The sequence below is a fragment of the Delphinapterus leucas genome, chromosome 7 (genome assembly GCF_059928025.1).
Source record: "Delphinapterus leucas isolate spDelLeu-1000000601 "Yukka" chromosome 7, BTC_Dleu_Yukka2, whole genome shotgun sequence".
Classification (NCBI taxonomy): domain Eukaryota; kingdom Metazoa; phylum Chordata; class Mammalia; order Artiodactyla; family Monodontidae; genus Delphinapterus; species Delphinapterus leucas.
Window position 1 is genome coordinate 104,454,780 of NC_143135.1, and position 12,145 is coordinate 104,466,924.

A 12,145-nucleotide genomic window follows, 5' to 3' on the forward strand; every position below is an offset into this window, starting at 1 on the left:
TTATAGCAGCAGGTACCACAACAGCGCCCTGAGGTTCCAATTAGTGAGAACAGCCCCGCAACTTAAGCAGCTCTGAGCACCCTGGATGCAGATGCCGGAGGGCAGCTCCGAGCACGGAGGGTGGGGTTGGATCGGGGAAAGGACAGATGGTAGAGCACTCCGGGCTCCAGCATGGCTGCCACCTGGCCACACCATTCCAGCTCCTGAGCCTCGGTTTCCGGTCTGCGCACTGAGAGGGTGCAGCCGTCCCATTTCACGGGCCCCAGGCGTGCTGGCTGCATTTAACCGGGCTGGCTGCCCACCCACCCAGCTCCATCTTCTATCACGTGGACTCAGAGGCCAGCAAGCTCCAGTCCAAAGGCCCCGTGCTAAATCAAGCCCACCAGCCACCGGCCCACATGCATGGTGACAGGCAGGGCCTTTATAGCTGGACAGACCTGGGGGCAAGGCCTGGGTCACGCCCCACTCCACCACGTACCCGTTCTGTGACTCTGGGCAAACTCCTAGCCTTCCTTGAGTCTCACTTTCCTTATTTGTAAAACAGAGACAGCCAGACCCGTGTTTTAGTCACACCTACGTGGAACGCACCCGTCTCACTGGGCTGTTTGGGAGGTAAATGTTGATAAAGAACCACCACCGTGCCTGACGCGTCCTAAGTATTCAGTGGGTGCCGTCACTATTCAGTCACCATCTAGGACGGGCCCCAGGCTGTATATGGGGGAGGGGGGTTAATAGGCAATGTGTGAAAAATGGGTTCTGGGGTCAGATTCATAAGGGAGGTGCCAAGTGATGAAGGAGCAAAGGTAGAGGAGGTCCCCTCCTACAAGACTTCTCAGGCCCCGGGACTTTCGGAAGGGGCTACAGGGCTCGCTGTTTCCAGACTGATTTGTCCTCGGAACCCCCTCTAGTGGTGGGCCATTTGGGGACTAGCGATCCATGAAATATTTTTCGGAAATCCTAATCAAGGGCTGAATGGGAGAAGAGGAATCTCCAAAAGAAGTACCTGGAGAGAGGGATGAAGGGCAGGGCTTCTGAGGAAGGAGTAAAGATAAAGGACTTAGAAAAGATATGGACACCGGTGTACACTGGAGCCACTGGGACCCACCGTGAGGCACGGACACCCAGGGAGCTCCTGTTCACATTAGCTCATTTTGAACCTCTCCACAAACCTTTCAGGGAGCCGGGCTGGATGGTCCCCACTTCACAGATGCCCGCAGCCAGGCACTGACAGGCTAAGCTGCCAGCCTAGGACCAAGGAGCTAGCAGGTGACGCATCGGGGTCGCAAGCCCAGTTTCCTTAATGTCAAGTTCTAGAGTTTTCTGTGTGAGTGAGAGGAAGGCTGATGTAGATTCTAGCAGGCCAATCATTCGAACTCCACTTAGCCTGAGGCAGTTCAATAACTAAGATCGCTTTGGGCTTATTTTTGGCTTTAGATGTCACCTGGTTGTTTTCATTTGCAGCCTCTTTCCAACATTTACATTTGGAACATTACAAAAATTTGCTCTATTGAGAAGCATAATTAGAACCTTACCAAAAACACTTCAAATGAGTCTTAGATTTAGTTGAATCAAATTTCCCCTTACTGCCTCTCTTTCTCTCTAAACCCATCCCTACCAGTGGCCTTGGTTACCCGAGTCTCCCGGGCTCAGGTAACCCTCCTAGGGCCATATGACCTCACCACAGAAATCGCTGAAGTCAGCCTGTTCCCTTCACAGTACCATAGGGAGAAGGAAAAATCCCAGGGGCCTGTAAATAGTGCAAGAAACAGCACCCTACCCAGCACTCTATTTAGCTCGGATGACAAATGTACGCAATGACAATGCAAAGTGCCCTGGGCAGCGACAGGACGCAGCGATGTTCCCATATCTCACTGCTCGTTGATTAATGACCAGGCTACACACAGAGCAACATGCACTGTGGAGTCTGGGGTGGAGCTGTGTGTGCCATGGGGTCGTTCCCTCTCTCCTGCTGCTTGCGCTGAACCAGAGAACCCTCCTGGCCGAGGGGTGAGAGGTGCCAGCAATAAACTCTCCAGCCAGGTGGTGGAGACCAACAAGGGACAGAGTGGGAGGCCACCTGTCACACCCAAGCTTCTCAAAGCCAGCTCTTACCACCTGGGGAGGCTTATGGAGAAAGGCCTTTCTCTCCTCTCTGTTTTGATGGCTGGCTTTTGTTTTTGTTTCTACTGGGAAACCAAAAGGCTGGCCCTTCAGTCCCACACCCTGAGAGCGGGGTCTCTGTCCCTCCTAACTCAGTCACTCAAAGATCACTGATGAAGGCTTTGTTGTGTACATGTCACTGCGTGCGAGACCGTGGAAGAAGCTGAGGTCTGAGGGCTGCCCACCAGGAGCTCACAGGCCAGCTGAAGCGACAAGATCTTCCAACCAAGTAGAGGGAAGAAAGATAAGATGGGTAACATCCTGGGGGGTTGTAGGGGACATCTGTCATTTGTGTCAGCTCTGTGGGCTGTCACCCTTCCGCAGTGCAGATGGTCCCCGAGGGGCTGGCTGTCACAAGTTCCTGTGTCCCCACCCCTAGCCGAGGACTGAATGAGGGAGCCAAGCCTTTCGGCAGAGGATGTGCATTCTGCATGGGGACACACAGCAAAGACACCGAGGTTCAAGAGGGTTTAACTTCCCCCGGGTTACCGTGTGGGAGAACTGAACCTTGAAACCAGGTCTGTCTGGCCCTAAGCATATGCTCTTCCCCACGGTGTCACTTTAACCTCCAGGAGATGAAGGAAACAAGGATGAAGAAGTAGAATCCATCTTCTCTATCCATTCATCTGCGGATGGACAGTTAGGTTGCTCCCATATCTTGGCAATTGTAAAGAGTGCTGCTGTGAACATTGTGGTGCATGTATCTTTTCGAATCAGCGTTTTTGTTTTTTGGATATATACCCAGGAGTGGGATTGCTGGGTCATATGGTAGTTCTATTTTTAGTTTTTTGAGAAACCTCCATACTGTTCTTCACAGTGGCTGCACCAATTTACATTCCCACCAACAGTGTACGAGGGTTTCCTTTTCTCCACACCCTCTCCAGCATTTGTTCGTAGATTTTTTGATCATGGCCGTTCTGACCGGTGTGAGGTGATACCTCATTGTGGTTTTGATTTGCATTTCTCTGATGATTAGCGATGTTGAGCATCTTCTCGTATACCTGTTGGCCATCTGCATTTCCTCTTTGGAAAAATGTCTATTCGGTTCTTCTGCCCATTTTTTAATCAAGTCGTTTGTTTTTTTGAAGTTGAGTTGTATGAGCTGTTTATATATGTTGGATATTAACCCCTCATCGGTCATATCATTTGCAAATAAATATTTTCTCCCATTCAGTAGGTGGTCGTTTCATTTTGTCGATGGTTTCCTTTGCTATCAAAAGCTTTTAAGTTTAATTAGGTCCCATTTGTTTATTTTTGCTTTAATTTCCTTTGCTTTAGGACAAGGATCCCCAAAATATTGCTACGATTTACATCAAAGAGTGGTTCTGCCTATGTTTTCCTCTAGGAGTTTTATGATACATTTTTTTTTTTTTTTTTTTTTAAACATCTTTATTGGGGTATAATTGCTTTACAATTGTGTGTTAGTTTCTGCTTTTTATGATACATTTTACATTTAGGTCTTTAATCTATTTTGAGTTTATTTTTGTAGATGGTGTTAGAGAATATTCTAATTTACATGCAGCTGTCCAGTTTCCCAACACCACTTATTGAAGAGACTATCTTTTCCCCATTATAAATTTTTTCCTCCTTTGTTATAGATTAACTGACCATAAGTGCATGGGTTTATTTCTGGACTCTCTATTCTGTTCCATTGATCTATGTGTCTGTTTTGTGCCAGTACCATACTGCTTTGATTCCCATAGCTTTGTAGTATAGTCTGAAGTCAGGGAGCATGACTCCTGCAGCTCTGTTCTTCTTCCTCAAGATTGTTTATTTTGGCTATTCAGGGTCTTTTATGTTTCCATACAAATTTTAAAATTATTTGTTCTAGTTCTGTGAAAAATGCCATTGGTATTTTGATAGGTATTGCACTGAGTCCACACACACACACACACACACACACACACACACACACAACGGGAATACTACTCAGCCATAAAAAAGAATGAAATTTTGGCATCTGCAGCAACATGGATGGACTTGAGGGCATTATGCTAAGTGAGGTAAGTCAGAGAAAGACAAATACTGTATGATACCACTTATATGTGGAATCTAAAAAATACAACAAGCTAGTGAATATAACAAAAAAGGAGCAAACTCACAAATATAGAGAACAAACTAGTGGTTACCAGTGGAGAGAGGAAAGGGGAGGCAACCTGGGCGTAGGGAATTAAGAGGTACAAACTATTAGGTATAAAATAAGCTACAAGGATATACTGTGCAACATGGAGAATATAACTGGTGTTTTGTAATAACTGTAAATGGAGTATAACCTTTAAAAAATGTGAATCACTATGTTGTACACCTGTAACTTATATGATAGCATATACCAACTATACTTCAATTAAAAAAACACTAAATTTAGTTTTTAAAAAGTGGAACCCAGAGCTTCCCATAGGAACCCCTCTGTGGAACTGCCAGTGCCAAAAGATGACCTGGAATATGTTATCATGAAACTTAGAGTGGGAAGAAATCCTTTGAAAAGAAGGACCAAATCTAGCCCTCAGCCCCTGATACTGAGCAACAGACTGAGGGTAGAAACTGTGCCTTATTTCACTTTTCTCCCAAGTGCCTAGCCCTTGTTTATCAAACAGTCTAATACCACACCATTATCTCCTTGGAACAGCAGAATGATTAAGAGCATGAGCTTTCAAGTTGGATAGGTGTAACCCCCTTCATTGAAAAAAGGTGGCTTTTTACATGGAAATAATTGAAAAGGAACTCTACCTCACACCATCAAAAAATCAATACCAAATAGATTAAGAAAACAAAGGTCAAGGCAAAATTTCAAAACTTTCAGAAGAACTACACGGCGAATACCTTAATGACCTTGGAATAGGATAAGATTTCTTAGTCAAGACACAAACCTTGCTAATTATACAAGAAAAGACACATAAATATTGTAACCCAAAATTTGTTTGTCAAAAGAGTCTCCAATGAAAGTAAAAATGCAAGATACAAACTTGAAGAAAATATTGGAAATATATATAGCCAATAAAATATTAGTTTCAGAAATATATAAAGTACTCCTACAAATAAGAAAAACCTCAACTTAGTATAAAAATGGGCAAAAACCATAAAGAAGCATTTCATAGAACAAGAAACACACATGGAACCAGTCAATTTAGCCTGTGGACATGGAGGAGTTAGTGAAATAAAATGAAGCAACATTTTGGGTTGGCTTCAAGTTTTAAATAAAAGTTGCATTTCATATTTATTTTTTAAAAAAATAAACACACATGATCAATAAACCTATAAAGAGATGTTCACATCACCAATAATCAGGAAGAGGCAGATAACATTTTGTCCCCATGAAATGCTGGTTTACATCCATTTGGTTGACAAATATAAGAAGTCTGACAATACCAAGTGTTGGATATTGACAGGGTCTCATACACATTGCTGGTGGAAACTGAAAAACCATGTAACATTATCTTGTAAGGTTGAATGCCTGCACACCCAGCAAATCTACTAGGTATTCACCTAATTTCTGTAAGGATATAGCCAAGAGAAAATTTAGCATGTGGATAAGGAGACACATATACAAAAAATAATCACGGTTGAACTTATCAAGATAGCAAAACACTGGAAACAATCTCAATACCCACTGAAAGAAGAATGCATAAATAAATCATAGTCTATTCATAAAATGTGATATTCTATGGCATGAAAACAAAAGAGCCACAGAGACATTCTTCCACATGGATGAATCTATGTTGAACAACCTGATAGACTTTTTATAAAGTTCAAAAACTATGCAAAATTAAAACTTAAGCTAAGCTAAATAATATGCCATTTAGGCACTTATTGCCATTAAAAAAAAAAAAACACTTTCTAAAAGAGGCAGGGGAGGGCTTCCCTGGTGGTGTAGTGGTTAAGAATCCACCTGCCGATGCAAGGGAAACGGGTTCGAGCCCTGGTCCGGGAAGATACCACATGCTGCAGAGCAACTAAGCCCACGCACCACAACTACTGAGCTTGCGCTGTAGAGCCCACAAGCCACAACTACTGAGCCCGTGTGCCACGACTACTGAAACCCTCACGCCTTAGAGCCCATGCTCTGCAACGAGAAGCCACCGCAATGAGTAGCCGGTGCACTGCAACGAAGAGCAGCCCCTGCTCGCCACAACTAAAGAAAAGCCCACGTGCAGCAACAAAGACCCAATGCAGCCAAAAAAAAAATAAATTAAAAAAAAATTTTTTTTTTAAAAAGAGGCAGGGGAATGGTAAACACAGCATTCATGGTAGTGCTTATCTCTGGGAGGAGACAGGGATGGGAGAGAAGAAAACACAAAGGCAACTGTACATTATTGGTGATATTCTAGCCTTGCTTTGGGCAGGGGGCGGTCAGACGTATTTATTATATTATTCAGCAGGCATACATGCATAAAATAAAGCAAAATAAAAGATGGACTTCAGTGGAGCAAAGGGGCTAATGTGTCATGAACCAAAGATTATGATTAATCCAATTCTGTGAAACTAAGATCCAATCAATCAATCAACAGGAAATCCTGGGTACATTACACGCTACTTATAGGGGCCAGATTAAGTTGCTTTAATACATCTTAATCTCAGCCTTCTTGACTGTTGTATAAAACCGTGAGCTATTATAAAGATTAACTGAGTAATAAATGGGAGCTAATATATTTTTTATAATAGCGTTATTGAGACATAACTCACAGCCCATACAATTGACCCATTTGAAGTCTACAATTCAGTGGTTTTTAGTATATTCAGAGTTGTGTAACCATCACCACAATCAATCTAATGAACCTTTTCACCACTCCAAAAAGAAACCCTGTACCCATTAGCAGTGATCCCCCCATGTCCCCCCACACCCCGCTACCCAGCCCTAGGCAACCACTAATCTACTTTCTGTCTCTATGGATCTGTCTGTTCTGAACATTTCACATACAGGTAAAGGCAATCATATAATACGTGGTCTTTTGTGATGGGAACCAATTTTTTTTCTCTTTCCCACAAATTCTTACAGTGGAGCTGTGTGAACCCCTGCTGGCTGCTCATATTAATATCAGCTATAATCGGAACCATCAACATAGTTTTCCTTTAAACAGCTGAGCACTATCTAGCATCAAAACACTGCAACATGTTGTCTTATTCACACAAGTCTAACAACACCCTGTGAGGCAGGTGTACAGAAGCCAAGCTACTTGGTCACATGAGTAGTTACTGGTTCAAAGCAGGGATCCATACCCATGTCTGTCTCTGGAGTCCAGGATCTTAATCATTACCTGATAATGCCTCTATATATGATGAAATGCCATTCTTTTGGGGGTGGAAGGGAGTGTAGTTAGCTTCATTATAATACAATGACTTTTTCTGTTCTGGTGAAGCTAACTTGCAGTTTCCACTGCGATGGAATAGGGTTAAGGGCTTGAGGTATTCTTTATCTGACTACAGTGATATCCAATATCGAACTTTTTCCTAGAAAAACTTACCTGTGGGAAGAGTGAAGATTATCACTCAGGAGAGCACATGCCAATGAATGAGTAGGAGACTGCTGACTTAAGGGCTGGTGAAAGAGAGAGCTCGCTAAGTCCCTAATTACTGGTGTTAAGGATGAACCTTCCTGTTCTGATGTCCCTGTGGGTACCAAGTCAGAGAAACAGGAGGTGGTATTTTATGCATTGGCACAGATTTTCTCTAATGTCCAGCAGCAACCACTGCATACTGGAAGTAAATGACAGATAACAAGGAAATGAGGAGGGGGGACCAGTGAAACCTAATTTGACTTAATACATATATTTAAACTACTGTGAATATTGTTACTCTGCTAGGCCATGGAGATTCCAGAATTTCTATAAAGGAGGGTCAGTGTTTTAGTTGGAAGAAGGCAGTCAGGAGGGCATTTTGACACTAGTTTTACAAAGCAGATAACACCGTGTTTACTTTGATTACATATTTATTTGGAGGAAGGGCTGTTGCTTTTGGAAATTTACCTTCCCACAGAAAGACACAAAATTCATGGCCCCGTTTTTTAGTTTTTTAAGGAACCTCCATACTGTTCTCCATAGTGGCTGTATCAATTTACATTCCCACCAACAGTGCAAGAGGGTTCCCTTTTCTCCACACCCTCTCCAGCATTTATTGTTTGTAGATTTTTTGATAATGGCCGTTCTGACCGGTGTGAAGTGATACCTCATCGTAGTTTTGATTTGCATTTCTCTCATGATTAGTGGTGTTGAGCATCCTTTCATGTGTTTGTTGGCAATCTGTATATCTTCTTTGGAGAAATGTCTATTTAGGTCTTCTGCCCATTTTTGGATTGGGTTGTTTCTTTTTTTGATATTGAGTTGCATGAGCTGCTTATATATTTTGGAGATTAATCCTTTGTCAGTTGCTTCGTTTGCGAATATTTTCTCCCATTCTGAGGGTTGTCTTTTCATCTTGCTTATGGTTTACTTTGCTGTGCAAAAGCTGGCATATACCCTGAGAAAACCATAATTCAAAACGAGTCATGGACCACAATGTTCACTGCAGCTCTGTTTACAATAGCCAGGACATGGAAGCAACCTAAGTGTCCATCGACATATGAATGGATAAAGAAGATGTGGCACACATATACAATGGAATATTATTCGGCCATAAAAAGAAATGAAATTGAGTTATCTGTAGTGAGGTGGATGGACCTAGAGTCTGTCATACAGAGTGAAGTCAGAAAGAGAAAAACAAATACCATATGCTAACACAAATATATGGAATCTAAAAAAAAAACGGGGGCTTCCTTGGTGGAGCAGTGGCTAAGAATCTGCCTGCCAATGCAGGGGACTCGGGTTTGAGCCCTGGTCCGGAAAGATCCCACATGCCGGGGAGCAACTAAGCCCACGCGCCACAACTACTTAGCCCGCGTGACACAACTACTGAAGCCCGCGTGCCTAGCACTCGTGCTCTGCAATAAGAGAAGCCACCGCAATGAGAAGCCTGCGCACCACAAAGAAGAGTAGCCCCTGCTCACCGCAACTAGAGAAAAACCTGCGCACAGCAACAAAGACCCAACGCAGCCACAAATAAATAAAATAAAATTAATTAATTTTTTTTAAAAAGTTAGTTTCCTCCTTTAAAAAAATCGGTGCTGATGAACCTAGGGGCAGGACAGGAATAGAGACGCAGACGTAGAGAATGGACCTGAGGACACAGGGAGGGGGAAGGGTAAGCTGGGACAAAGTGAGAGAGTGTCTTTGACATATACACAGTACTACATGTAAAATAGATAGCTAGTGGGAAGCAGCCGCATGGCACAGGGAGATCAGCTCGGTGCTTTGTGACCACCTAGAGGGGTGGGATAGGGGAGGTGGGAGGGAGACGCAAGAGGGAGGGGATATGGGGATATATGTATGCATATAGCTGATTCACTTTGTTATACAGCAGAAACTAACACAACACTGTAAAGCAATTATCCTCCAATAAAGATGTTAAAAAAAAAATTCATGTCCCCTTCTTCCTTACTTAGCCTCAAGGGAGCTTAACAGGGCCTGGTTAAGCAAGGAAAGTCATCAAACTTTCTTCGACAGCTCAGAAATCCCTGGGGTTGAGTTGAGTTTTCGGTGAAGGGTTCATGTTGGTGTCAAACCAGTTCCCACCATCTCGTCACCGTGCACACTGACAGCCAGGGGACACGCACTCAGGTCTGAGACCTGAAGAAAGAAACACCTGGCCGTGATTACCTGCAACTATACGGTCAACTTTTTATTAAGTAGTTTCATGATCTCTTTCTAGGAGCGCGGGGACTTCAAAAGGAGCCCAGGCTCTAAGGGTCCACCTTTCTGTGTCTGTCCCCGGGCCTGGCCTCCTTCCCACTATCTACCACAGAGGCTTCTAGCTTTTTCCTCTTTGCTGAGCACCCAGGATTCCTTTTTCTTTTTCCCTGTACAAGCGGACAGTGAGGCACCGAGTCATGTGACAATTTCAGCCCAGCACGGCACGGTGATTCTCAGTCTGCCCCAAATCCCAACTGCAGGTGAGAGACCTGACCTCATACCTGACTTCAGCAGGGGTACATTCCCCCCACGCAGAGAAAAAATAAAATAGTCTTGGAAGGAATCAAACTCTAAGTTGGCTAGTTCCTGACAATAAGAGGAAAGTCACTAGTGGCTGGTGTGTGTATATGAAGGGCTCAAGTTGCCTCAGTTTATTCTTACCTGGAGCAGGTTTGGCCAGAGGCTGGGTGGTAATTTAAAGCAATAAAGATGGAGACTATGAAAGAGCTGTATTAAATCTGGCGTGACCCAGAGTTTTTTCTCCAAAACTCACTAGTATTGATACATAAGCCCCAAGAGGGCACGGATTTTGTTGTGTGGAACTTACAAGGTCCTCAATAAAAAATTATTACATGAATGCATGAAAGCCGATAGGGACTAATGCCGCGGAGGATGGATAAACCCGTTTCCATCTGCTGATAGGATTTAGAGCATGGAGAGAAGCCTTCCACGCAAGGGAGGCGTCTGCACCCATCACTACCAGCACCAAGCCACCCCTACAGCCACTGCAAGTACTGCTAATACACTAATTGCTACCATTGTCTGTTCTACACCAGATATCACACCAGGCAATTTACATCGACACTCACATTTAAGCTGAACTTCACAATAACCCTGTGAGGTAGGTATCACCATTTCCATTTTATAGATAAGGAAACTAAAGCTCACAGAAGTAACTTGTTCACAGTCTCATGGTTAATAAACAGCAAACTAAGGATTTTAATGTAGATCTGACTGACCCCAAAGCACGTTATTTTTTTTACCACACTACCAAGAAGTAAGGGGGAAAGTGATGCCTATTTGTGTGTTGCTATCAAAAAGGGATAAATGCAAGAGGGAGGAGATAAGACGCAAGAGGGAGGAGATATGGGGATATATGTATATGTACAGCTGATTCACTTTGTTATACAGCAGAAACTAACACACCATTGTAAAGCAATTATCCTCCAATAAAGATGTTAAGAAAGAGAAAAATAGGGAAACCACGTGCCTTGCCATGAGAAAAAAAAAGAATCATCCCCAGTCAACTCCAACATGAGTCAATCATTTCCATGTTAATGTTATTATTTATGGTATTGATGCTGTGGCTTACTATTATATTCTTCTAGAATTCATCTCAAGCTTGTAATACATGATCAGACATTTGTATGGGTTCTCACTAATTTACATACACTGTCAGGCATAGAGGAGTCATGTCTTCTGGTGCATGCTCTATCATACTTAGAAGAATGTTAGTCACTGTGCAGAAAGGTCAAGAATCTGACACTTAAAGACTACGTAAATAGTTCCTTGATGCAACATACTTATTAACTGATTATTGCGAAAGATTATGAACCATATTATGCCACCCCTGGAAATGACATATTATTTCACCATATAATTACCAAATTACATTACAATACATGAATCAGGCATTATCAATGCATCCAATGATTTATAGAGCCAAATGTCAAGTCTTCTAGAAAAGAGATGACATGGCATAGTAGATAGGCATCCATTGGTCTGCTAAATATCAGAGAGACTAGAAATCTGCACAAGATGTTGATACAAAAATGAATACATCCCTCACCATTTAGTGAAAGAGAGAAGGCAGAACTGGGATGACAGGGGCTAATGGGGAAAAGATGAAAACAACCTTTTCTCAATCTCCTCTCCTGGCTCTAGGCTAGCTCTCAAAAATCCATGTCAATGGACCCATAGTTCCTTAACTAATTCATAAATTAATGCAATTTTTTAAAAACCACTTTGACCCCCATTTTCCTCCATCTAGTGACCTATCTCTCAGATCACCTTTCCAGCAAAATTCTTCAAGAGTTGTTCATATGAACTTTCTCTTCCCCAGTTCTCTCTCAAACCACTGAAACTGCTCTGAACATGATCACCAGTGACCTCTGAGCTGTCAGATGCAATGGTCAACCCTGTCCTTGACCTCCCAGTTATACTTGATAGTCAATCACCCTCTCCTCCAAGAAACGCTTCACTTCCAG

General features: G+C 43.0%; 1 long non-coding RNA gene across 2 annotated transcripts in view; it reads right to left on the reverse strand.

Moving 5' to 3' along the window:
• LOC149748835 (uncharacterized) overlaps positions 1–12,145 on the reverse strand; it is a 145,069-nt gene that overhangs the window by 76,406 nt on the left and 56,518 nt on the right. The window lies entirely within an intron of this gene.